This window comes from Cricetulus griseus (assembly GCF_003668045.3).
Source record: "Cricetulus griseus strain 17A/GY chromosome 1 unlocalized genomic scaffold, alternate assembly CriGri-PICRH-1.0 chr1_1, whole genome shotgun sequence".
In the NCBI taxonomy this organism is placed as follows: domain Eukaryota; kingdom Metazoa; phylum Chordata; class Mammalia; order Rodentia; family Cricetidae; genus Cricetulus; species Cricetulus griseus.
In genome coordinates this window covers 189,923,468-189,951,200 of record NW_023276807.1, presented here as the reverse complement: position 1 = coordinate 189,951,200, position 27,733 = coordinate 189,923,468, and the positions used below count along the sequence as shown (strand labels likewise).

At 40.2% G+C, this 27,733-nt stretch overlaps 1 long non-coding RNA gene across 5 annotated transcripts in view; it reads right to left on the bottom strand.

The window, feature by feature from the left end:
- LOC113832576 overlaps window positions 1-27,733 on the bottom strand; it is a 47,802-nt gene that overhangs the window by 15,760 nt on the left and 4,309 nt on the right. For 2 of the 5 annotated variants that reach the window (XR_004772449.1, XR_004772447.1), the window contains exons 2-4: window positions 27,642-27,733; window positions 24,491-24,636; window positions 7,839-7,988 (exon numbers count right to left, since the gene is read on the bottom strand). This is a non-coding gene — a long non-coding RNA (uncharacterized LOC113832576). Of the gene's footprint in view, window positions 1-6,483; window positions 7,989-24,490; window positions 24,637-27,641 lie in introns of those variants that run through there. The other 3 variants (XR_004772448.1, XR_003479890.2, XR_004772450.1) reach the window with 3 other exon arrangements.

Here is a 27,733-nt window from a genome sequence, read left to right as displayed (position 1 = left end):
TACTTCAATCTCCTGGTCAAGTTGACAGGAAAAATTACCCATCATGCATCCCTTGTCTCCTCTTATCTTGTGTAGCCCATGTCTCCATCTTGCTCTCTCCATCATCCCAGTCTCTGTGAAGCCCACACCAGCCTCCCTTTCCTCTTAGACTCTTTTTTATTGCTATTACCTTTTTGGAAATTGTAGATATTTGTTCATTGCTCCCTGCTCACTTCTCCTTTGATCACACTTGATGACCTATAGATAACCACCTAGTATGAAGAGTCAAAGGCGGTCTTCACTTCTGCTGAACTTTCCCTCCATTCCATTGCAGCCCCTACCCCGACATACCCTAGACAAGTGGTCCTCAATCTGTGGGTCATGACCTCTTGGGGTTGAACGACCTTCTCACTGGTGTCACCTAAGACCATCTACATATCAGATATTTACATTGTGATTCACAACAGTAGCAAAATCAGCGTATGAAGTAGCAATGAAATTAATTTTATAGTTGGTGGCCACCACAACATGAGGTGACACACTATCCATCACGGCATTTGGGAAGTTGAGAACCACAGCTCTAGACCTTGTCAATCCCAGTACTGGCACCACTTTAGCAACCCCCACTCTGCCAGTCCTACTTTCTAAACATCATTCCCCATGCTCTTAGCTCACTTGCACCAGGACACTCACATTCTTCTAGTCTACTAGAAGCTCCTATACATTGATGTATTGCTTTTCTAGTATCCATCATGTCTCTCTTCATTTTATGCTAGTGCAACATAGCCCATCACTATCGTCATCATTGGTCCCAGATTTTTACCTTTTAATTACTTTAGCAAAATCCAATTCAAATTTAAACCCACCTTCCTCCTGTCCCCCCTCACCAAGTTCTGAACCTGGATGGTTGAAAGTGGTCACAGGAAAAACACTGTGTCATCAGGGGGCTCATCAACTCTCTGGTTCTGAACACTTCGAAGTTCCCATGAACTCATTCTCCATGCCTTCAGAATTACTACTTTCCTTTCAAATATCTCCCTTCTCCCTGACAGCTTTTGGTTGTGTTTAGTACTGAAGGACCCTTTAATCTCCATCCCCACAACACCAAGCTGAAGCTGATGTGTGGCTTTCCTCATGTTATGATGGCTAGTATGTCCCTTCTTTTATTTATGGGAACAATTTCTACTTTCCTATCTCTCATTGTTGTCTATGTAATTACTCCAGTCAGAGTGAATTGTGGATGTCACCAATAACCCTCCTCTTGAAGAATCTGAGAATCCACTACAATTACTTCCTCACTCTGGAGATGGAAGGCCCAGCCCTCACCTCCACCTCAAACTTTAAATTTCCTGAAGCACACTTCCCTTGTTGTCAAACCTTAGGAATGCCATTTCCTCTTAAAAAAATAGATTGAATTAGAATTAAACAGAATCCCCAGGGTCACATGTGGGGTCCCCTAGTGGACTATGTCTTGCTTGGGAGAGACGAAGAGCAGGTAAGAAGCGGGGGGTGGGGGGGTGGAGGAGGGTGGGGGGTGGGGGGTCTATTCATAATCTCCAGGAATCTTCCAACAGTGGTAAATTGGCACACGGAAGACTTTCTTTTGACACAGCTGTAACTCTAAGCAAATGGCTTTTTAGAAAGTGGCAATTTCAATAGCTTGCAGGACTCTAGACTCTTCTAAGAGACTTTGAGGAACATCTAACCTAGCCCTCTCTTCCTGTAGAGAAGAACCTAAGGTGCTAAGATGTGAGAGATTTACCCAAGGTCTGGCAGCTGGAGCAAGTGATACTTTTCTGTGGTAAGGCCTCCTCCAGCCAAGCAGGAAAGATGCCAACCACCCGCCCAACAGTTGGTCTCCTTGACTCCCAAGAACCAGAGTTGGAGAGGTAATTTGTGCCAGTCCTTGCAATCAGAATGATCTCAGGACAAATCTATGTAAGAAGGAGAGACATAGGGTAGGAAAGAAGAAATATTAAGGATGTAGTATAAGCAATATCTAGCCTTGCCTGATTCTGAAGGGCTTAGTTCTAGCATATACTAGAGGTACACAGAGAGGAGCTAGCTGCCTCATACAGGGAGGGGTTTCTTGAAGTTTCCTGCCTTGTGGGAGTTCAGTAGCTACTTTTAGTTACTACCAGGTAAAAGTGCCCGAACCTCTGAAGGGCCATATGTCTCAAAAGGTCTTAGCTTTGGACTATTCATAGCAATGCTGCCAACAGTTGTGGAAGCAGGATATAGGGACATTGGATGGTAAAATGTACCCTAGGAGATCAAGGTCAGGCACTGGCCATGTCCGCTATAGTGACTGAGAGAAAAATCTCTGGACCCCAGTAAAACAGCTGGGGTTCACTATCAGAAATGGAACCTTGAGTAAGTCACTTAAGATTTGGTTCCCTGATCTGAAACTTAGGAAAAGAAAATACTCTTGGAATTGTTGTGAGCAGCCATTGAGCTAATGAGTAGTACTTAGTCTAATGACTGCATTCAGTAATATTATTGCAATTATTATTAATAATTATATTACTATAATTTGCAAGTAATTATAGTGATGATAAAAAAACTGACAGCCATGGCATAGAGCTATCTGAAGTTACCATCCATCTCTTAGCATCCCAAAACACGAGACAGACATTGTCCATGTCTCAACAACAACATTAGGAACATCCAAGAAACAGCATTATTTTTAGCCACAATGTGGATGTGAATGTGTGGCATTGGTGCTCCCATCTCACCACTGAGATAATTAACCAGACGCAATTACACTGCACTTGGCAAATTGCAGCTTTGCCCTCTGTGAAAGAGGCATGTTTTATTTATACTTCCTCCCTTGGGGCTTTTTGATTGATCACATATCGCGTTCGATAGTTAAAGGTGAAATCCTGACACAGACCTCACCTAGGTTCCCCTCAGGGTGCTCTGAGCAAGAAATGACCTCCTGTCTGTACCACAGTGTGATCTGCACAGCTGAGCAATCACAGTGCCTCCATCCCAGACACATCTGCGGAAGACCTCTTCTCAGGTGGCAGAATCAATACCACACCCTGAATTGGATGCCTCATCTCCCCTGCCTTGCCTTTTCTAATTTCAGAACTGCTGTAAGCCAACACATGAACAGAACATTGAGTTCACAGAGGGTTAGACATTAAAAGTAGAGGCGCCAGTCATTCTATCTCAGGGAATCTGGGATGTTGAGGATGCTGAGTGAATACTGTCTGTGCATTACTCTTCAGAGCAAGAGGCAGGAGAAAATGGGCAGCCTGGCAATTCCGAGTGGGTGTGATATGTGCAGTCAATGGAGACAGTGAATAGAAATGCCTTAATGACAGAAGCAAAGCTTTCTAGTTCAGAAGGATTTCCTCCCCAACATGATCATTGTATGGATCATGACAATTTCTGTTCATTTTTGGTTGTTTATTTGATTGTTTTGTTTTGTTTGCTTATATGCATTGGTATTTTGACTACATGAGGGTGTCAGTTACCTGGGACTGGAGTTAGACAGCTGTGAGGTGCCATTTGGGTGCTGGGAATTGAACACAGGTCCTCTGAAAGAACTGCTAGTACTCTTAACTGCTAAGGCATCTCTCCAGCACCAACTGTTTGATGGTTTTATATACAGGGTCTTACTATGTAGCCTAAGCTGTCCTGGAACATATAGAACAGTCTAGCCTTACTTCAAATTTAGGATTCTTGTGCCTCGGTCTCTGGAGTGCTATGGTTATAGGAGTGTACTACCATATGTTAGATCCCCGGAAAACTCAGGTACCTGGGGTCCCAGGCCACGTTCGTGGTCACCCCAATCACCAGGCAGATTCGAGAGCTTGCTGCAAACTGCACGAGGATTTATTGTAATTTAACGAGCTAACCCCATGTTAGCTCAGGTCTTTCATCCATCTGCCATGGGGGATAGCTAGCAAAAGACGGCTCCTAGGGGCTCCCGAGAGATCTTATAGGACAGTGTAAGGGGAGTGTCTAGGGGTACGCACAGGCTCACGATTGGTGTGCCTCCATGCTTGGAGGGCTTGCCCTGTGTTGATTGGTCAACTGGTTGTTATGGCCCATAGGCCCTCCCAGGGTGGTTGCTATGCTCTCTATGTCATTGCTGTGCGCTTGTCCGTAAAGCACATCCAGGGTCGTAAAGCATAGCACCATCAGCTAACTTCTGATTGGTTCCTTGTCATGAGACAGCCATCTGACTTTCTAGTGTCTAGAACGAGGTCATAGATAGAAGCACGTGTTCGACTGTTATGGCTGCCAAAAGGGAAGTTGGTCCCTTCATTCCCCCATTTTCTTTTTTGGAAATTCCAATCATGGAATTGCTGTCTTTCTAGCGCCCCCATCAGGGAGTGATAGATATTGGCATCCCCATGCAAGGGAGTCCCTCCTGACTTAGCATTTTAACCAGGGAAAATGGGCGGTGAAATTCTTTTCCAAACTGCTTCCTGCTGACTTTGGGACGAAGTTAGGGACCCCAGAAGGTTGAAATGCTAGTCAAAAGCAAAAAGGAATTTAGGCAATGGGGAATCCATCAGGAGCTTCTGGTTAGCAGACATTGTTGTAGAGACAGGGGTTGTCCACATCAGCTGGACTGGTTCATATCCATAGCAAGTCCAGGGCTCGAAGTCTACTTAGAACAGCCTGTAGTCAGCAACTGATACTCAGATGTCTGCCAGAAGCAGAAACCTGTTTAAGACATGTTTAAACTAGGAACAGAGGTTAAAACTTATTTATTGAAGCCCATAGTGCAGAGAAAGCAGATATTTGGATATCTGTTTAAATAGCAGGAACATATTTATAACTTTGAGTCCTAGCAAAAACTACAGATTTGGGCTATAAGCATGTACATTTTTCTTCTGTCCAGAGAGCCAGGTATGGATTGGACAGAGGTGCCTTTGGCCTGGTGAAAAGCCCTTTAAGTTTGTACTTAGATGACAACCAAAATAAACTTAAAAACCTTGAACTTGTGCCTGAACAAATAGGTAGTCATTACTTTATCAGCTAACATATTGATTAGTCTATAGTGGATCTGACTGCTAGATGCTGTCAAGCTGACAACCAGTAATATTTCAGAGATCTGAGAAGAGTATATTTTATCCGAATCTACTAAAAAGTGACAGAAGCCAATTAGAAGCCAGTCCATATACAGTTAGCCATACCCAAGTTTCTCCATTACCGCTGGAGGCAGCTGTCTCAAAGAACAGCAATCTTCGCCAGGCCTATACTGTGAGAGTTTTTTTTTTTTCCTCTCTGTGGAAGAGGGACATGGAAAAGACTGACCTTGTTTTGTCTAGGCAAAGGAGGTACAATCAATTTTCCAGTGTCCAGCAGCTTTGTCCACAGTCTCAGCCAGGTTCTGGCAGGCAGCAGGTATTACATCTGAGCATCTCGCTCATTGGTCCAGGTGCAGGAACTGAGGTGCCTCATAATCTTCTTTGGAGACTTTGGGTCACTGTCAGGATGTGGCAGTCTGTCTGACATTATAAACTTTAAAGATAACAATTTAAATGCCATATTCTGAAGATCTCTGAAACATTAGAGGTCTGTTTGTCGGTTTTAGTTACTTGCCTTAAGCACACAAGAAGCATACAGGTGGCTAGGTAAGGTCTTATTTCTGTAATTAATTTTCAGCCTGACTGTAACTGGTTTTAACTTAGTAAAATGTTTGAAACTTAGCACAGCTGAATTTAAAACTGTATAGAGCTACCTTATATTCCTTAAACAGTAGCTTAACTTCTGAGGCAGGGTTTTTCTGTGACTTTGGAGCCTGTCCTGGAATTCGATCTGCCGGACTAGGCAGGCCTTGAATTCATAAAGATCCATCTGCCTCTTCCTCCCGAGTGCTGGGATTAAAGGCATATGCCACCAACGCCCTAAACTTAAAGGTGTGTACCATCAACACCCTGAGCTTAAAGGTGTGTGCTACCAACATCCTAAACTTAATTTCTGAAAACATAAACTGTATCATCTTATAATAGATTAGTAGCTTTTATAAAACAAGAACTTTATATTGTCAGGCTTTGCTTAAAAATAATTCTAAATTGAAGCTCTTTAAGTACAAACATTAATAAAAACAAACATTTTAAAAAACTGGTTTTAAAAAGAAATTTAAATTCCCTTAAGGTCTTTCTGTAATATATAGAAGCATTAACATTTTAAATCTTAATTGAAAAACTTGTTTCTAAGATGGTGCCTCTAATTTTCATGTGGTCACCTTTCGTCAAGATGGTGGTTTAAGTATCCTTTTTTTTAACTTCAGTAAAATGGCTACCAGTCAGCCATGTGACCAGTTTGCCATGTGGCTGGCTACCAGGAAACAGAACATTTTAAAACAAGTATACATAAATTATTTGAGAAATAAACAGGACTTTTAAAACTGAATTAACTTGATATGGTTAAAATTTTAACTTATATTACCAATTTTAAAATTTACTATTTGTAGACATGAGAAACCATAACAGTTTATAGTTTACATCTTTCTCTGACTTGTAACAACCTTTTCTCTGACCTTCAACAACTTTCCTCTGACCTTCTACGACTTGCTTTAACCCTCTATAACTTCCTGTAACAACCTTTTCTCTGACCTTTGACAACTTTCCTCTGAACTTCTATGACTTGCTTTAACCCTCTGTAACTTCCATAACTTCCTATAGTCATTCTTAGACAAATTTCTTTTTCTTTTCTTTCTTTATTACTTTAGTCTCTTGTATTATCTCTCATTTCTTGGTCAACATATATTCTTATCAAAGTCCTTCTTAAGTTTTTTTGTTTTGTTTTTTTAATAACTTTAAGGCCGTTTTTTTAGAACATCGGATCAGGACAGATGGTTCACCCGCCTGAGCTAGCTCCATGTGCTCAGAGAAGAGACCTGGGGGGGGTGCTGCTGGTAATCCCAGACCCTCGGCCAATGCAGGGGTGGGAAAAAGACCCCCGCGGCCCCCCTGCATACCATGTGTGTGGAGCACAGAAAGACGGGCAGCCAGGCAGATGGCAGCCTCGCAGCCATGTTCCCTCAGAGCAGGCCTCAAGCCAGGAACCACGGCAGGATGGCAGCTGGGGCAGAAACAGCCCCACTTGGCATGCCTCACAGACCCGAAGATGGGGATAGAAAGGGGGTGGCGTGGTGGATCCTGAATTGAAAACCAATGATGATAACACAGAATAGACAGGAAAGAACAGACGCCAACCCAATCCAGCCGTGCCGCTTATAAGGCAATGGCGCCGGGAAGACGGGCGACAGAACCCTGGAGCTAGCTGAGGCGGGTCCAAGTGTCCTTGGCCCACGTCCGTACTTCCTGGGTCCTGGGTGTCCTCAGAGCAGCATTCTGTCCTCTGGGTGCATCTGTTGATCACAGTTGAGGTGGCGCCATGTGCTCAGAGCATCAAGAAAAGACCCCTGACCCATGCATGCCATGTGCGTGGGCAGTAGGGACAGAATGAGATGCTTAACAAACATACAACATAAATATGAAACGTGGACAGACATTAGACAGCACAAACCGCGGCAAAGAAATGTGCCCCAAACCAAAATTACAAACAATCCTTGGACTTTTGTCCAGGGTGGAACCAAGGGTTCTTGCACGTCTGCTTACCCTATGGTTCAATTCAAGCAACCCTCGGACTTTCGTCCAGGGCAGGACTTCAGGGTCTCGAAACATATCTATTTTCCCCAGAAGTCCGAATTACAAATAATACAAATTACAAATTCTGCGCAGATCAAATTCAAATCATGGCATCAAACCAACAAAACAGCAAATTCAAATTCAAGTCATGGCACCAAACCAGCAAAACAAAACAGCAAGAGACATAACAAGCAAACATATAACATTGAACATATAAGTTGCGAGCTCGAATCATCTTACCTCCAAGATCGAATCCAGTCAGGTGAAGGGTGGTCTAAAATCCCGGACGAGCCCCCAAATGTTAGACCCCGGAAAACTCAGGTACCCGGGGTTCCAGGCCATGTTCGAGGTCACCCCAATCACCAGGCAGATTCGAGAGCTTGCTGCAAACTGCACGAGGATTTATTGTAATTTAACGAGCTAACCCCATGTTAGCTCGGGTCTTTCACCCACCCGCCATGGCAGATGGCTAGCAAAAGACGGCTTCTAGGGGCTCCTGAGAGATCTTATAGGACAGTGTAAGGGGAGTGTCTAGGGGTATGCACAGGCTCACGATTGGTGTGCCTCCAGGCTTGGAGGGCTTGCCCTGTGTTGATTGGTCAACTGGTTGTTATGGCCCATAGGCCCTCCCAGGTTGCTATGCTCTCTATGTCACTGTTGTGCGCTTGTCCGTAAAGCACACCCAGGGTCGAAAAGCATAGCACCACCAACTAACTTCTGATTGGTTCCTTGTCATGAGACAGGCATCTGACTTTCTAGTGTCTAGAACAAGGTCATAGAAGCACGTGTTCGACCGTTATGGCTGCCAAAAGGGAAGCTGGTCCCTTCACATATCTGCCTTGTATTTGTGTGTGTGTGTGTGTGTGTGTGTGTGTGTGTGTGTGTGTGTGTGTGTATGTGTGTGTGTGTGTATGTTCTGGTTTTCACAGCACATTTGTGTGCTTGTGTGTGGAGGCCAGAATACAGCCTCAGGCAGGGTTTCTCACTGATCTGGGTAATGAGGCTGTCTGGCCAGTGAGGCCTGAGGATCTACCTGTGTTGGCTTCCACAGCACAGATTACAAATGCATACTACCACACCTAGCTTCTTTGACCTAGGATCTGGATGGAACTTAGGTTATTTGCATTTTAGTGTACAGTACTTTTCACAGCAAACAATGCTCTTTAATAAAATTCAGTAGAGGTCTAAAATTTATATTCATGATTTCCCTTTTAAAAAATAGTTTTTGTGGGTCTTTGTTGTTGTTGTTTATTTTTTTCTAGACAAGGTTTCTCTGTGTAACCACCCTGGCTATCCTGGAACTCATTCTTTAGACCAGGCTGGCTTTGATCTCACAGAGATCTGCCTGTCTCTGCCTCCCAAGTGCTGGTATTAAAGGTGTGTACCACCATGAAGATGGAGGTTTCTCTCCCAGCTGGTCCCACAGCTGCTTTGCCCCAAATAAACACATAAAACATATTAATTTATAAACTGTTGGCCAATGGTTCACACTTCTGATTGGCTATCTGTGTCTTAATTATTAACCAATTTCTATTAATCCAAGTATTTCAATGTTGTATTATCTTATCAGAGAAAGGTCTAGATCTATTACTCCTTCTTGGCTACTTGGCATCTCTCCCTGTTGGCCTCTCTCTGCTTCCTCTCCCCAGAATTCTCCTCACCTCATGATCTCACCTATACTTCCTGTCTGGCTAGTGGCAATCAGTGTTTTATTCATCAACCAATAAGAGAAACATATATACAGAAGGACATCTTCCATCACCACCACCACCTGGAGGGCTTGCATTTTTATAGAATAAAACAAAAATATAACCCAAGCAAATACACTGTTGCAGAATATTTGTTTACACTGTAAAGATGTGCCTGCCTAAGATACCTTCTGATTGGTTTAATAAAGAGGTAAATGGCCAATATCTAAGCAGGTAAGGATAGATGGGTCTTCCAGGCAAAGAAAGAGAAACTGGAAGACAGAATCTAGGCATGTGATTTCACCAGCAGACTTAGAGCAAGTCTGATGTGTCCAACTAAGAAGAGGTAACCAAACCACATGGCAGAACATAAATTAAAAACATATGGGTTAATTAAGTTATAGGAGATACTTGGGTGTGGGGGACCGAATAATTCTGGGGCCCAGTCTCTAGCTCCAGTAAACATGGAGCACTGGAAAGCTCCAGCCTCACCATTGTATTGTTAATGCCAGTAAGGCTACTATTGTTTAACATGGCCTCAGGGTAACATGCCTCTTATTTGCATCTGTATGTGCCTAAGCATCTGAATAGGCCCTCACCTGGGTGGGGGAGGGAGAGGTATATGAGTAACTTGGGAGGACAGAAGGTTAGGAGCTAGAAGGGGCAAGTGCCTAGAGCAGAGAGGGAACAAAGAGGGAAATGGTTTTCCTGGTGGTATTGGCAGGATGGTTAAGAAACACCAGAAAAGATGGCTAATAAAGAAATGACTCTAGTTCTACAACATGGAACTGAGAGCTCTCTGAAGATGACAAGATGCCTGTGCTTGATCTTTATCGACATTGGGTTGCTGGGAGCTTCCAGGTCCACACCCCCCCACTCAGGCCAAACCTCATGGCTGTCGTGGGTTAAAGCTGAGACAAGCTGGGTCACGACACTTGGGGAAAAGCCTAAGGTAAGGCCAAGCTTTCATAATTAATAATAAGTCTCCAGGTCATTATTTGTAGGCTGGTACTCCAAGACAGTCTGACAAGAAATCTTACTACATTTAGCATCCAACATGGAAAAAAGGATATTTCCATTGCACTCTGACACTCTGGAGACTGCCAATAAAGTTTACTTTGAATCAGAGAGCAGAGCTAGCTACTAGCTGACCAAAATTAGTCATAGAGCTTTGGAGGGCCCAAGACATATAGAAAGACACAGGAAGTAATAGGAAGTGGCTTAGAAAGATCCTGGGCCCTTTTGGATCAAGGAAGGAAAGAGAAGGAGGTCACTGGTGGCTCCTCTGCTGCCTCTATGATCAATCATTTTTTTACCCTGATAGCAGACTTCTGAATTTTTATTAGTAAAAGAATATTTAGATAAACACTTCACCTGGTGTCCAATGTGGGACACCAGATCATGAGGCAGCTGCTCACCAACAGCTTTGTAGCCACCAGAGTTGCTGTGACATCTGGCTTTCCCTATCTACCCCCAGGACCTCTACATGAGTCTGGAGTTTTTCAGTTGCAGCCTTTCTATAACAGCCTCTGGCTGCCTCCTGTCCCTGGCTGCAGATGCCACAGGTAGCTTGGCCCCCCAAACATTGTTGGAGTTAGCCACCCACTGCCTGTCAGCTCTGTCATTCAGGCAGTCCCATGACCTTGCTTTGCACCACACAGGCCTCTTCATGTTCCCATGTCTGCTTTTCAAGTGGTTTGCTCCCTCTCCCCATGGGTTGTGGGCTTTCCCTGGAGCTCCTCCTCAGGCCACTGCCTTGCCAGGTCAGCCTCCTAGACACCCACTCAGATTTTTATTGGTGTGGCCATTGCCACACACTCTCAGCACCCAGCTACACAAGAACAGATACAGCTGACCTCAGCCAGGCCATGCACCACCCATATTCTCTGTCCAGCCATGCAGTACAGCAACAGCCAGCTTCACACTTCAATGTCATTCTCAGTCGGTGTGGTGAGAAACCTGGGGATACTTAAAGGGGAAATTAATTTTAAAAAAGTTTTCCCCACATTAAGAATGGGGAACAATATTACAATGCAGGGATTTAGGTCTCTGTATGGATCCACAATGGATGGTTTGGAAATGGAAAAGTTAATGAAGGGATAATCAACTTAGTTGGGATTGACATAATATCAATTATAATCAATATCAGTTTGGTAATTCACATTTTACTCTTTAAAAACTGGTTTAATACTAGTGCCAAATACGAAAAATTGACTGATATGATACAATCCTTAGAAAGATCTACTAATGAAACTAAGAAAATATTTGCACACAGAGGAGTTTAGAACAGAACCTACTGCATCAATGCTTTAAGAAACTGAAGAGAAGTGACCCAAAGTTATTAGAAAACCAACCTTAATTTATCCAGTTACCATTCAAGAATGACCAACAGATGATAGCCCCCCCCCCCCGCCAGGCTATACAGATGTTAACTGGGAGCCTGTAGGAAAATTGCACTCACTGTTTAAAAAAAAAGAGGACATCATGTTGGGAGAGGGTAGGTGAATCTGGGAGAACTTGAAGGACTGGGGGGTGGACATGATTAAAATATGTTGTATGAAATTCTTCAAGAATTAATTAAAATATGTTTGTAGTGTTAGTTTATATTTAATAAATGTTTGCAAAGGAAAAAATATTATATTTGAAGAGATTTAAGGAAGCAGTAGTTTCATATGGTATGCATTCACCTTTTGTGAAGTAGATGTTAAATTCATGGACAATTTGGAACAGAATTAGTCCACAAGACTGGAAAGATTTAGCTACAGCAATATTGGAAGCTGGTCCAAAGTTACAATGGAAAACATGATGGAAAGAGGAAGCTAGGGTTATAGAACAATGAGTTAGGGCTAGAGGCATGGAAATTTCCCAAGATCAGCTCTTTGGTAAAGGCCAGTATGGTGATTTGCAAAGACAGTTTATATTTGATGATCACACCTTGGCCTTATGCCATATAACAGTTTTGAATGCTTGGAACAAGGTTGAAGAATTAGGAAAGAGGACTGGATCACATACTAAAATTATACAAATCCCAAAGGAAGCCTCCACTGATTCTTTACAAAGATTAACTTCAGCTGTAAATTTAATGATATCAGATCCAAAAGTTTGACAAAATTAGTTGAATCTTTGGCTTTGGAAAAGCCTAATTCAGAATACAAAATGTGATTAGGATTTAAAAGCAAGATCAGCACTAATAAATGAATGGATTAGAAATACAGCTGATATTGGATCTCATACCTATGATGATAGTTGGATAGGAGAAATGATTTCTAAAAATTTTGAGAAAAACCAAAAGGTTAAATGTTTTAATTGTGATAAACCAGGTCTTCTGAAAAGGGTTTGTAAGCAAGGCATTTCTAGAAACACAGTTTTTGAGGCGGGCAGTGGTGGCACACGCTTTTAATCCCAGCACTTGGGAGGTAGAGGCAGGTGGATCTCTGTGAGTTCAAGACCAGCCTGGTCTACAAGAGCTAGTTCCAGGTCAGCCGCCAAAGCCACAGGGAAACCCTGTCTCAAAAACCAAAAAAAAAAAAAAAAAAAAAAAAAAAAAAAGAAAGAAAGAAAAAAAAAGAAACACAGTTTTTGTTGTTGTTTTTTCTTTTTTCTGGAGATAATCCAAACAGAAGGCCAGAAGGTGTAGCAAAGGCTAGCTTTGGACTAATGAATACAGATCAACAAGGGACAGGCAAAGTATCCTTGCCACCAGGAAACACTTTAGGGAGTCTCCCACAGGCTCCAATGTCAAATTTGGTTCAATCATTCCCTGTCAGCATTGAGAAACACATCTACAGAGCAATTAAAAGACTTAATGCCTGTTTTTAAAAACTATGCTGCTCTGGATGACACAACAGTTCCAGTATATAAAACAAAGTTTTCAGTAGAGACCATAAAACAAGTATTTTGGCAAACTTCTATAAATGATCAAAGAACAAAGCTAAAAATTCCAATAAATACCATTGTGATTTAACATTTACTAGACACAGGTGTGGGTACAAAAATAATTACACCAAAATCTTAGTATCCAGATTGGCTTCTTCATGAGGTAAATATTTAGCCTCTAGGGACTGGAACTTTATCTCAGGTAAAACAAACTACAAGGTGGGTCGAGTGTATAGGTCCAGAAGGATAGGTAAGGAAATTAAAGCCATATGTGGATAACATAGCAATGAATTTATGGGAATGTGATTTGTTACAACAATGAAAAATTAACATTAACATTACTCAAATCTCAGAAACAAATCATAAACTAATGTATGTTTCTAGAAAATATTAAAAGGTATTATCAAGAATAATCACTGACTATTCAGGTTATACATAAGCAGGGTGCAACAGCCATACTTTTAAAGTGGTTAACTGAGAAGCCTGTCTGGGTGGTACAAAGGTCTTTGGTATCAGAAAAATTATAGATTTTAGAACAGCTGGTACAGGGGCAGTTAAATGCTCAACATATTGAAGAATTGACCAGTCCTTGGAATTCTCCTATATTTGTCATTTAAAAAAAAATCTGCAAAATGGAGAGAGTTAATAGATTTAAGAACCATAAATAAGGTGATTCTGCCAGTGTGTTCTTTATAACCTGGAATTCCCTTGCCTTCTCTATTATCCAAAGGATGGTCTATTACAGTGATTCATTTAAAAGACTGCTTTTTAACTATACTTTTCCAAGAGCAGGATAGAGATTTTTTTTTTCCTTCACACTGCCTACTTATAATAATTCCCAACCTGCTAAAAGGTATCAGTGGCAAGTTTTTCCACAAGGGATGTTCAACAGCCACACCTTGTGTCAATATTTTTACAACAGTCATTGGAAATAATTTGTATCATTGGAAATAATTTGTAAACAATTTCCTCAATCTATAATTTAGCAGATATATGTGTGATATCTTAGTAGCTAATTCATATTCAAACACCGTAGCCAAAAAAAAAAAAAAAATGTCTGAAGAGGTAAAGAAAAATTTTGCCTTGCTGGGGACTACAAATTGTTCCTTAAAAAATTCAAAGAGGTGGTTCTATTAATTACCTAGGACACAAGATAGGTTTACAGAAAATTCAACAACAGAAAGTACAAATCGGGAGAGATCAATTACAAACTCTTAATGATTTTCAAAATTTGCTGGGAGATATTAATGGGCTACAGCCCATAATTGGATTGACAACTCAAGAACTAAGCAATTTATTTCAAACCTTATAAGATGATAGTCCAAGGAAATTATCAGCTAGGGTTGAGAGAGAATTGGCTTTGATAGAAAAGAAATTATAGGATGTACATATGAATCACTTAGATCCAAAGCTTAATTGTTCCCTGGTCATACTACCTTCTGCACATTCTCCTATGGGAATTTTTATGCAGAGAGAGGATAATATCTTAGAATGGATTTTTAGTACACAAACAGAGTTAGAAATTAAAGACCTATGTAGAAAAGTTTTCTGAACTGATTCTGAAAGGAAAATTGAGAGTTTGTTATACAACAGGAATAGACCCCCCCAAAAATGTGGTACCTTTACTAAGCTGAAATTTCCTCATTATGGGCAGAAAATAAACATTGGCAAAGAGTGTGCAGTAATTTCTTGGGAGAGATTAGCAACAAGTGTCCCAAAAGCACAAGACCTCAGTTTACAAAAACAACTAACTGTATTCTACCTCACATTGTACAAGGAACACCAATTTCTAGAGTCCCTACATTCCATATTGATGCAAATATGTCAGAAAAGGCAGGTTATAAGTCAGGAAATTTAAGTAAACTGGCTTGAAGCCCTAATGATTCTATTCAAGAGTCAGAATTATATGCTATTCTCAAGGTATTATTAGTTTTTCCAGAATCTCTTAATATAGTTACTGTACTGGCTGGTTTTGTGTGTCAACTTGATATAAGCTAGAGTCATCAGATAAGAAGGAGCCTCAGGAAATGCCTTGATGAGATCCATCTGCAAGGTATTTTCTTATTTAGTGATCACTGATGGATATCAGATCCTACACGGGTCTATCAGGCCATCTAGTACAAGGTGTTGTAATTTAAGAAAAGTGGCACATAAGAGAAAGACGCCATGTGACAGAATTTAAGCAGAGGGGATTTTAATTAGGGAAAGGGAGCATAAAAAGGTGAAAAGGAAGGGGGAGACTGGCCTCCAGAGACAGGAGCAGTGGGAGAGAGGAGAAAGGAAAGAGGGGAGAGAGAGTGAGAAAGAAGAACAGATAGAAAGAGGGAGAGAAAGAAAGAGAGGATGATGGGAAGTAGGCAGGGCCCTTTTATAAGGGAACATAGTGATTTGCACAGGTGGTGCTCTTAGTGGTTGCAGATGAGGGTGTATCCCATTAGAACCCCAAGGATAGGCCAGTGCAGATGCCTCAATACTAACACAAGGTAATGATGAAATTGATCAGCTATTGATAGGAAATGTGCTAGAAACCTCAGAAATTCATAAGAAACACCAAGTTAATAATAAAGGTTTGAAGAAAAAATATGACTTGGCAATAAGCCAAGGGAATTATAAGGAAATGCACCACCTGTTCTTTGTATAACCAAACTCTTATTACCTGCAGGAAGTAACCCAAAAGGTACTCAAAGTAATGAAATTTGGCAAATGGATGTGTTTTATTTTGAGGACTTTGGAAAATTAAAGTATGTGCACCATACCATACCATAGATACACAATTCTTCACAGACCTTGAAAGAACAATTCTCAACTTTACATGGAGAAACAAAAGACCCAGGATAGCCAAATCATCCCTGTACAATAAAGGAACTTTTGGAGGCATCACCATCCCTGACTTCAAGCTCTATTACAGAGCTATAGTCCTGAAAACAGCTTAGTATTGGCACAAAAATAGACAGGTAGACCAATGGAATAGAATCGAAAACCCTGATATTACCCCACACACCTATGAACACCTGATTTTTGACAAACAATCCAAATTTATATGATGGAACAAAGAGAACATCTTCAACAAGTGGTGCTGGCATAACTGGGTGCAGACATGTAGAAGACTGCAGTTAGACCCAAGCCCTATTGCCTTGCACAAAACTTAAGTCAAAATGGATCAAAGATCTCAACATAAATCCAGCTACACTTGAACCTATTAGAAGACAAAGTGGGAAATACCCTTGAATTAATCGGTACAGGAGACTGCTTCCTGAACATTACACCAGTAGCACAGACACTGAGGTCAACAATTGATAAATGGGACCTCCTGTAAGGCAAAGGAGACAGTCAGCAAGACAAAACGGCAGCCCACAGACTGGGAAAAGATATTCACCAACCCCACATTTGACAGAGGGCTGATCTCCAAAATATACAAAGAACTCAAGAAGCTAGTCCCCCAAACACCAAACAACCCAATTAAAAAGTGGGGTACAGAACTAAATAGACAATTCTCAATAGAGAAATCTAAAATGGCTGAAAGACACATGAGAAAGTGTTCAGCATCCTTAGTCATCAGGGAAATGCAAATCAAAACAACTTTGAGAAACCATCTTACTCCTGTCAGAATGGCTAAAATAAAAAATACCATGACGGTTTATGCTGGAGAGGATGCGGAGAAAGAGGAGCACTCCTCCACTGCTGGTGGGGGTGCCAACTTGTATAGCCACTGTGGAAATCAGTATGGCGACTCCTCAAGAAAATGGGAATGAGTCTAACACAAGATCCAGCAATTCCACTCCTAGGCATATACCCAAAAGAAGCACATTCATATAACAAGGACATATGTTCAACCATGTTCAAAGCAGCATTATTTGTAATAGCTAGAAACTGGAAGCAGCCTAAATGCCCCTCAACCGAAGAATGGATAGAGAAATTGTGGTACATTTACACAATGGAGTACTACTCAGCAGAAAAAAAACAATGGAATCTTGAAATTTGCAGGAAAATGGATGGAAGTTGAAGAAAACATTCTGAGCGAGGTAATCCAATCACAAAAAGACAAACATGATATGTACTCACTCATATGTGGACCTGCTTTATGATACATAGTAGTGACCATGCTTTATCAGAGCTATTTTTAATGATGTTGCTCAGAATGGTTTCCTCCCAGATGATGACTGAGAAACTAATTAAAAAAAAATGGTGGCAAGTACCTCAAGAGTAACAGAACTGTGCTGTCTTCTGGGATTTTGTTTTTTACTTTTTTGTTGTTGTTGTTTGTTTGTTTTTTGTGTTTTTAAAATGGAGTGTACTAGATGTCTCTACAATTTTGTTCAAAAGACTACAGAACCTGGAAAAGCTGTTGCTGCTATTGATGCATAACATATTGCCATTATTGTTCTATATATATATATATATATATATATATATATATATATATATATATATAATGCTGCTGAATTAAATAATCCTGTATACTTTAAGGATGTGTTGACCTCAGAATGGAAACCAGGATATGGGTTACATTAGGAAAGAGGTTTTTCTTTTGCTTCCACAAGAGAATAAAAGCTATGGATACCACCAAGATTGATAAAGATGAGATTCCAGACAGGAGAGACCTCTTGGTTAGGAGATGTAATAGTTAATCAGACAGCATAGCCATTCAAACTAAACTGACTTATAAGACTAACAAATGCCTTTCATTTGATCAAATATAACCTACCAAGAAGGGAAAGTTAGGGTTGGAGCAGGGTTTTATTTTTGTCTTTCCAGGAGAATGAAGGCATGCAGCTAAGGAATCTGAAGACCACTGGACAAATGAAGTATCTAAAGAAAAAGGACAAATCATCCAGAGAATATTTCCCAAGGAAAAGAGTAATTGACCTAATGGTATAGTATACTTCCAACAGGATAAAATTTCATAAATCTTCACAAATGTTGGTTTCTGCTATTCTGTACAGGCACATAAGGCAAATGGTCTTTTTTTTTTAAGTTCTAATTAAATTAAAATGCTTTGGAGCTGGAGCATGACTTTCTCCTTCTCTAAACTCATGTATGATTGTTAAATGAAATCCAAACTCTGTCTCATGTCAGAAGAGCCACCTAGTATGGCACAGAAGAAAGACCATAATTAAGAGACTATTATATTGCCACTAATCTCATAATCCTTTGGTTTTGTTTTGGCTATTTAAAACTTTCTTAAGCTATAAATATCTCAAACTTTTTAAGATTAATATGTATATATTTAAACTTTCTGTCATTATATTTGTGGTCATATAGATCACTAAATAATTCTAGATATAGGCTTCATCTAGCTTCCTGTAGATGATTTCAGACTTAAGTTTGAAAACAGGTAAGTAGGAATTAAGTTTGTGTACCCTGGATATATTTAACAAATTGTGGTCTCTGATATCTGCTGCATATGACATTTTAAATGTTAAAGATTTTTTTCTTTCTTTTTTTTTTTTTTTGCAGTGAACTGACCATTTCCAACAACAACCTTTGAAGTTTCCAAAAGCATGATAGGGTCCCACAATGACAATTACACCTGTATTGTGATAATGTCACTAAATTGACTAACACCACCCAAAGATCAGCTTTAGACTACAAACTGCTCAGGGAAATTTCAAGGTGGTTAGCTAATATGGTCCAGCCTCATAGACTACTCCAGTTAGGGCTTCAAAAAATTCTGCACTTTTCCATCACACCAAGACTGGACAATAGCTAGCTCTTCCAGGACTTGACCATTATCTCAATTTTCTCAGTGTCCCCTAAAGATGCCATCACCCACAGACAACAGAGAGCAATCTAGAAAACATGATGCCTGAAATTCCAAAAAGATGGGGTGGATGGTTTTTGATCATTCAGTGGATTATGGATGTTTGTCATTGTTTACAGGGGTTGGTTGCAAGTTGTTACTGGTCATGGTCAGGAAAAAACTAAACAAAGGAGATTAAATGCAGTGATCTTGTTCTCAAAAGAAAAGGGGGGATATAAGAATGATAGGAAAAAAAGATATTGAGTCTACTTTTAAACTAAAAAACAACTAGTCTTAAGTATTTTATATTGATATGGATTTTTGATAGTGATACAAATTTAAGGTTATTTTTATTATCTATATGTATTTTTCTTCTCTTGTTTAGGTATTTTTGTATATTGATACAAATTTAATGTTATTTTTGCAAGAGTGTACATATGTTTATATTCTTCTTTAAGGTATTGTACCTATGCAGCTCATTTGAAAGTTTAATGTAAAGTTCTAGTTCTTGAAACTTGTTTAGGATAATAAAGAAATACAGGTTTTTAGTTAGTAATCTGTAACTATCAAACTTAGGTATATTTTCAAGGTCAAACAGATAGATATATTTTATTTTACTTTTTATTTAAATTAGAATCAAACTTCTTTTACATGTTAATCTCAGTTCCCTCTCCCTCCCTTCCTCCTCTGCCCTCTATTGATCCCCTATCCCAACCCATTTCTGCTCCCCAGGAAGGGTGAGGCCTTCCTTGGGGATCTTCAAAGTCTGTCATATCATTTGGAGCAGGGCCTAGACCCTCCCCGGTGTGTCTAGGCTACAAGAATGTCCCTCTATGAGGAGAGAGCTCCCAAAGTTCATTTGTGTACTAGGGGTAAATACTGATCCACTACCAGTGGCCCCATAGATTGTCCAGACCTCCAAACTGACTTCCTCCTTCAAGGAGACTGGAACAGTCCTATGCTAGTTTCCCAACTATCAGTCTGGAGTCCTTGAGCAACCCCTTGTTCAGGTTAGCTGTTTCTGTGGGTTTCTCCAGCCTGGTCTTGACCCCTTTGATCATCACTCCTCCCTCTCTGCAACTGGATTCCAGAGTTCAGCTCAGTGTTTAGCTGCAGGTGTCTGCTTCTGCTTCCATCAGCTACTGGATGAAGGCACTAGGGTGGCATATAAGGTAGTCATCAATCTCATTGTCTGAAAAGGGCTTTTAAGGTAGCTTCTCGACCATTACTTAGATTGTTAGTTGGGGTCAACCTTGTAGATTTCTGGACATTTCCCTAGTGCCAGAATTCTCTTTAAAACTATAATGGCTCCCTCTATGATGGTATCCCTTTTCTTGCTCTCCTCCATTCCTCCCCTGACTAGATCTTCCTGCTCCCTCCTGTCCTCCTCTCCCCTTCACTTCTCTCCTTCTCTTTCTTCTAACTCCCTCTCCCCTACCCCAATTATCCCCATTAGCTTAGGAGATCTTATTCCTTTCCCCTTCTCTGGGAGACCATGTGTGTCTTTCTAAGGTTCCCCTTTCTTTCCTAGCTTCTCTGGAGGTGTGGATTGTAGGCTCTATATCTAAAATCCATATATGAGTGAGTACATACCATTTTTGTCTTTTTGTGACTGGGTTATCTCACTTAGCATGGTTTCTTCTAGTTCCATCCATTTGCCTTCGAGTGTCAAGATTCCATTGTTTTTTTTTCCCCCCGCTGAGTAGTACTCCATTGTGTAAATGTACCACATTTTCTCCATCCATTCCTCAGTTGAGGGGCATCTAGGTTGCTTCCAGGTTCTGGCCATTACAAATAGTGCTGCTATGAACATAGTTGAACAGATGTCCTTGTTGCATGAATGTGCTTCTTTGAGGTATATGCCTAAGAGTAGAATTGCTGGATCTCGTGGTAGATTGATTCCCATTTTCCTGAGGAATCACCATACTGATTTCCAAAGTGGCTGTACCAGTTGACACTCCCACCAGCAGTGGAGGAGTGATCCCCTTTCTCCATATCCTCTCCAGCATAAACTGTCCTTGTTGTTTTTGATTTTAGCCATTCTGACAGGTGTAAGATGGTATCTTAGAGTTGTTTTGATTTGCACTTCCCTGATGGCTAAGGATGTTGAGTACTTTCTTATGTGTCTTTCTGCCATTTTAGATTCCTCTATTGAGAATTCTTTATTTAGTTCTGTACCCCACTTTCTAATTGGATTAGTTGGTGTTTTGGAGACTAGCTTCATGAGTTCTTTGTATATTTTAGAAATCAGCCCTCTGTCAGATGTGGGGGTTGGTGAATATATTTTTCCAGTCTGTGGGCTGCCATTTTGTCTTGCTGACTGTGTCCTTTGCCTTACAGAAACTTCTCAGTTTAAGGAGGTTTCGTTTATTAATTGTCATCTCAGTGTCTGTGCTACTGGTGTTATGTTCAATAAGCATTCTGCTGTACCAATTTGTTCCTGGGTACAACCTACCTTCTCTTCTAAGAGGTTCAGTGTGGCTGGATTTATGTTGAAGTCTTTGATTCATTTGGCCTTAAGTTTTGTGCAGGGAGATAGATATGGGTCTATGTGCAGCATAAAATACCTTGGGGTAACGCTAACCAAGAAAGTGAAAGGCCTGTATCATAAGAATTTTGAGTCTTTAAAAAAAGAAATTAAAGTAAATACCAGAAAATGGAAGGATCTGCCATGTTCTTGGATAGGTAGGATCAACATAATAAAAATGGCAATCTTGCCAAAAGCAATCTACAGATTCATTGCAATCCCCATCAAAATCCCAGCACAATTCTTCACAGACCTTGAAAGAACAATTCTCAACTTTATATGGAAGAACAAAAGATCCAGGATAGCCAAAACAACCCTATATAATAAAAGAACTTTGGGAAGCATCACCATTCCTGACTTCAAGCTCTATTATAGAGCTATAGTCCTGAAAACAGCTTGGCATTGGCACTAAAATAGGCAGGTAGACCAATGGAATCGAATTGAAAACCTGATATTAACCCACACACCTATGAACACCTTAATTTTGACAAAGAAGCTAAAATTATACAATGGAAAAAAGAAAGCATCTTCAACAAATGGTGCTAGCACAACTGGATGCTGGCATGTAGAAGACTGCAGATAGATAGATTTTAAATAGATAGATCATCTTCAAACACTACAGAGACCTGAAGAATCTAGCATTTAAAATGTTTTAATAACATTAAGCTTTTCGTGACAATGAGACAGGACTGCTCCTGTCAGTACTAATTTACTTAAAAATAATGAAGGACATCAAAGAACTTCCATATGGAGTTTTCCTTCAATATGGCAAAGCTATCCATTTGGACAAGAAATTACCCTTTCCTTGACTGCTGATAGTATGCTATCCAAATTGGACAAGCAGGACACAAAAGAAGGTGACTGCTAAATTTTGCCAAGACAAGGTGGGACAGTCCTTCAAAATTCCTGCTTCACAAAAAAGTCTGTCAGATATTCTAGGCTGAAGCTGGATGCTCCCACATTGCAGAGAAACTTTGGATGACTGTCCAGATAGAAAGATGTCTCTGTAGTTTCTTTAGTTTGGGAAATTGCTTGCTCTGCACTTCTTGTTTACCAAGATAACATTATATTCTTCTTAGATCTCTGATGGGGTTGAAGACTAGATAGTTATAGTTTTTCTTGTTACAAAATTCAAAAAAGAAACACAAAAAAACGATATAAGGTGTATAAGGTTAAGAGACATAAAAGCTTAAATTGTTTATCTAAGAAAATGTTTTGAGGTCTAAAAAGATAGTTTTGGGTTGGTAATACAAGTTGGGATAGAAAGTGAAATAGGTACAAAACTTTGAACTCATCAAGCTAGGATAGATAATGGAGTATTTTCTCTGCATTTTCCAAATGTAAATGTATTGTAAATTGTGAATGTAATTCTTACCTAATAATTGTTCTTACTGTATATAGTTTTTACTGTGTTAGACTAACCTCTCCTTTTTATTTAAACAAAAAGGAGGATATGTTGTGGAATACTTTGATCATACTCCGACACTCCCAAGACTGGCAATGAAGTTTACCTTGAATCAGAGGGCACAGCTAGCTACTAGTTGACTAAAATTAGCCATAGAGGTTTTGGAGGAGTCGGGACATATAGAGACATAGGAAGTAGTAAGGAATGGCTTAGAAAGATGCTGGGCCCTTTTGGATTGAGGAAGGAGAGAGAGAGGAAGTCATTGGATGCTTCTTTGCCACTTCTGAAATCAATCAGGTTTTTACCCCGATATCAGACTCCTGAGTTTTTAATTGATAAAAGAATAGTTAAATACTTCAATAAGCACCTCTGCATGCATATTTATCTCTTTTTAGAGCAATTGGGAGGCAGAAGGAGGGAGGAAGGGAGGAAGGGGGAGAGGAAAGAGATAGAGAGAGAGAGCTTGCTTCGTTGGGTGACAAAATAAGAAAGGAAATGAGGCACCTAGCCTCTTTCTTCATAAATAACCCAGATAGCATCTGTCACTGTGGTGTGGTAAGTTGCCGTTTAACCACACACTGTCACAAACTAGCGACTGTCACATCCCATGCTCCCCTGGCCTCCATAGTTTGAGTGGCTCCCTTGGTGATACCACAGAAAATCTTCATTGCTATTACTATACAAAATGATATTTGAAATAAACAAGGGGAAATACTTACTTTAGAACATATTTTGGCCATTCAATTTCACCTTTATATACTAGCAACTAACTTCTATTTAAATTTAGCCTCAGTTATTAATTTTTAAAATCTAGAAGTTGACTATTAGCACCTTACACATTATAGACACTGTATTAGGCCCAAGAGGTGAGGTTATGAGGTAATTCCTGTCGTAAGGAGGCCTTGTGGAGATAACTAAGCATCAGACAGGAAGGATTCTACCAATAAACACAGAACACTAAAGAGTTTGAGAAAGGGGAGTGATCTGGGCCTCACCAAGGGAAGTGGGCGCTGAGCTCCAGTGGTTGTTAGCTAATAAGAGGCATGACCAGAAGCAAAAGCATCTGTGAAGAAGGGGCAGCTTGGACAGATGCACTGAGGTTCAGAACATGGCCTGCTACAACTGTAATCAAGAAAAAAGTGGACAACCCTGCAAGGTGAGACTGGAGACGTATACAATGTTGAAGTCATGACACTACACAGAGTTATTTTACTGGTGGCTTTCTGACACCCCCATATACAATTTCATCTATACAATCTACATCACAATGCTTTGTGATACAAAAATGATGTCACCTCAGCTCCAGGGATGGGTCCCAGTAGATGAAAATCAGTGCTTTCAGACCCCAGGTTTAAACATTACATAAGACAATTGCTAATAAGCCAAGGAAGGAATGTGATCTAATCTGGACCTTAAAATGATGGTAAAAGCCTTCTCATTTCCTCTAGGGATATATTGAGAAGCCCATTAACTGAGTTACTGTTATTGGCCATGGGACTAAGTCAACTGGGTGAACAGCAAAGAGAAGAGGAAGAAGCTTGGGCTTTGGTGACACTACATTGTTGTCACTATATTAAGCAACCCTGAAGCCAGAGTTACCTCTGCAACTCTTATACTGGGGGACAGCAAATTTCTCTGTGTAGTGTTTTCTGATACCTGCTTCCAACAGCATCACACTGGATACAGCTCCAGGGTGAGGGTTCTTGTTGCCTCATCTCAAGCTGACAATGTTCTGGATTTTGAGAGGAGGCTTTCCAGCTGACCTGTGCAGATCTTATCCACTGGACCTGGGATCTGAGGACCTGAAAGAACCAGAGGACTACAGTCTAATGCTGCAGGCAACCTGACATCACTTTTAGTGTACTTTTAGTCACGAATGAAACACAGAAAGCAATGATCCAAGGAAGATTGTTTGAGTTCAGAAAAACATGCTCAGAAAAACATGTAAATAAACATCAGTGAGCACATGCTGAAATTAACAACAGCCCTTTCCCAGAACTTTCTCAGGACAGACAATTTAAACACAGTTGCCTGACAGACTCTATAGACTATATCTGGGAAAGCATGAAAGCAAGGCAGGAGGCCATATCCGGATTCAGGGCACACTGACCAGATTGGATTCTACAGCTATGTTTAGACATCCAACAAGAATAAACATGTTTTTATAAGTTGAATAGAAATGTTTGTCACAGGAAGCATGAAAGCACATCCAAGAACAATCCAGGGCACAAATGCACCTGAGGTAAAAGGCCATCTGCTTTTTTTCCTGGAACCTCTCTCACAGTTCCACAAGGTATTGTTCACCATGAGTCATTATTTTGACCATACTCTGACAGATAACTGTGTGACTTTATTGATGAGGACCCGGATATACCTCACCCCACCCAAACAGTACAAAACTAAGTGAAAAAAAAAAAACAGAAAAATAACTTTTATATATAAATTTCAAATGTTATCTACAACACACACACACACACACACACACACACACACACACACACACACACACACACACACACACATGACTCCACTGAATTATTTTTCTGAGGAATGAGATTGTCACTAGGCTTTTCAGTTCTGCCTTGCTTGGTGTTATCTGGTCCTTTTTGCTCTTCACCACTATTTGGGTTTCCTGCAGAGAATATTCTTTGCTTCTATAATTGGACATCAAAGGCAATAACTGTTTTCTGTGTAAATTAATTCTACTCATCACAAAAGAAGGCACATTTACTTTTAAAAATGCACAAGGACCAAAAGAAAGCTAACCAGAAGCCTATCTAACACAGTCTGTTAGCAAAAGAGAAATATTTCAGGTCTTTGTATACTGTGTCCAGATGACTGAAGACTTATAGTTGGTCATAGGACAGAATAAAATATCTTGAGATCATGAATTTATCCAATTTGTATTTTAAACCCTCACTTTATAAAATAAGTGAAAAAATTACTCTTTTTCATTTTAAAGTTCCATTATATAAAATAGACATGCTGGCAAATTTTGAAACCCTCAGGAGATATCATTTAGCATCTTTGGAAAGCATAATATTTAATTATCATAGCATGAGGTTCTTTTAATGGCACATTTCAACATTGCTATTGAGACTTGATTTCTGAGAGGCAAATTAAGTGGTATTTCTACTATTTAAGTGGTATTTCTACACGCCTTATTTAAATACAAGCTATGTGCATAATTATTCTTGATACCATTGCCACTTAAAAATAAAACACATGACAATACAATACCCATGGACGTTTTCCCCTCAGTAACTACAATCAACAGAAAGTGCCACAAGTACCACTACACACTGACGTTCCTCCAGAACCTTTGGAGCCCTGACTGCTAACTAACGTTGACCATGGATCTGATTTGCAGTTAGCCTTCCTGTTACCTCAGCCATTTCAGATAAGGTATACTGCAAGAAGGAAGACAATGCCGTTTAACTTTTACTAATTATCTTTAAGTATAATACTTGCCTTTTTCTTCAGTTTCTACTTAGTTGTGCACTTCCTTATGCCCTTGAAAAGTGGTATTATGGTTTTCAATTATTTGCTCTCTGATATTGATAAGCATATAAAAATAACACAAGCAAACATCTTAAACAAGATAGGAGAGGTAGTGCCTTCCCAGTGAGTCCTACCTACATAATGAGTGAGCAACAATGAGGAAGGTGAGGAAGGCATTAGGGCTGGTTATAGACATCTAGATATTCCCCTAAGTGAGCACAGGGCAGGACTGCCCTTCTCTGTTTCTTTTAGAGTTGGGTTGGCATATAACTCTCTTAAGTGTTTGGTTGTGAGCCTAGCCTTTAATAGCTGAGCCATCTCCAGCCTAGCACAGAACTCTCTGTGACCAATAGTCATTGTATGAAGGGTGATTCTTAGAGTGTTCATACTTTCTTTCTTTGTCTTCATCAACCTGAGCCCTTAGGTGATCGTACTTAGCAGAGAACTCCTTCCATTCACTCCTGAAAGAATGCCCTTTTAAAAGCAAAGTTGTTGCCTATACTATTGGTTAGAAGAAAACTGAAGAGAAGGAATCCAGAGCCTGGATTCCTTCAAATGGCATTTGTCTCCTTGTTTCCATTTGGTTAACTAAAAGTTCAATGAACATTTAGGGAAAAAAGATTAAAAATCATCCAAAACGAAGGTCATTGTGTGACAGGAAAATATTTTCATTATAGGCTTATAGACACTGCTTCAATTCTAAAGCCATGCTCTCATACTTGGATGAATACAGGCATGCCTACGAGCTATAAGGGAGGGGTTGGAATCAGGGGAGGGGTCTTTACACTGATTAAAAGTCCGCTAATGTAAGCACATTCTGTAGTATCTACAGAGCCAACTTAGATAAGGCCATGCTCACACTGATGTCAAAGGCCACTTAGCAAAGAACCAAGATGGGGGTAACACCAAAGCACACACTGCATTTGTGCCTCAGGAGCTCACAGAAAGCTGAAGTGACCAGCACAATGTCTCGGTTTAGTTCTGGAAAATCCATATAACCTTTCACATTCAATTGTTTACCTCACATTTATTGGGCTCACTGTATAGTGCAATCCGAACCTGTAAATGATGAGGGATTTTTGTTTTGCTTTTTCTTTATAGTTATATAAGAACTACAAACATGAGCTATTTAGACCCACTTTGGTGCAACTTAAACTTAATATTGTAATAAATACTGTACAGGTGATGATGGTGACATTGTGGTTCCAGGGCCATCTTCCTCTAGAAGCCCTCTTGAATGGACTAGATTCAAAGTGGTTCTGTCCCTTTAAATAGCTACATTGGCAAGTTACATCAACTTTCTTACCCATAGGTTATCCGAAGCAAAAAGCCAGCTCACAGTCGTCATGCATTTCCACTTCGTGCTTCTAACCGAGCAAGCCAGAGAAAGAAAGGACA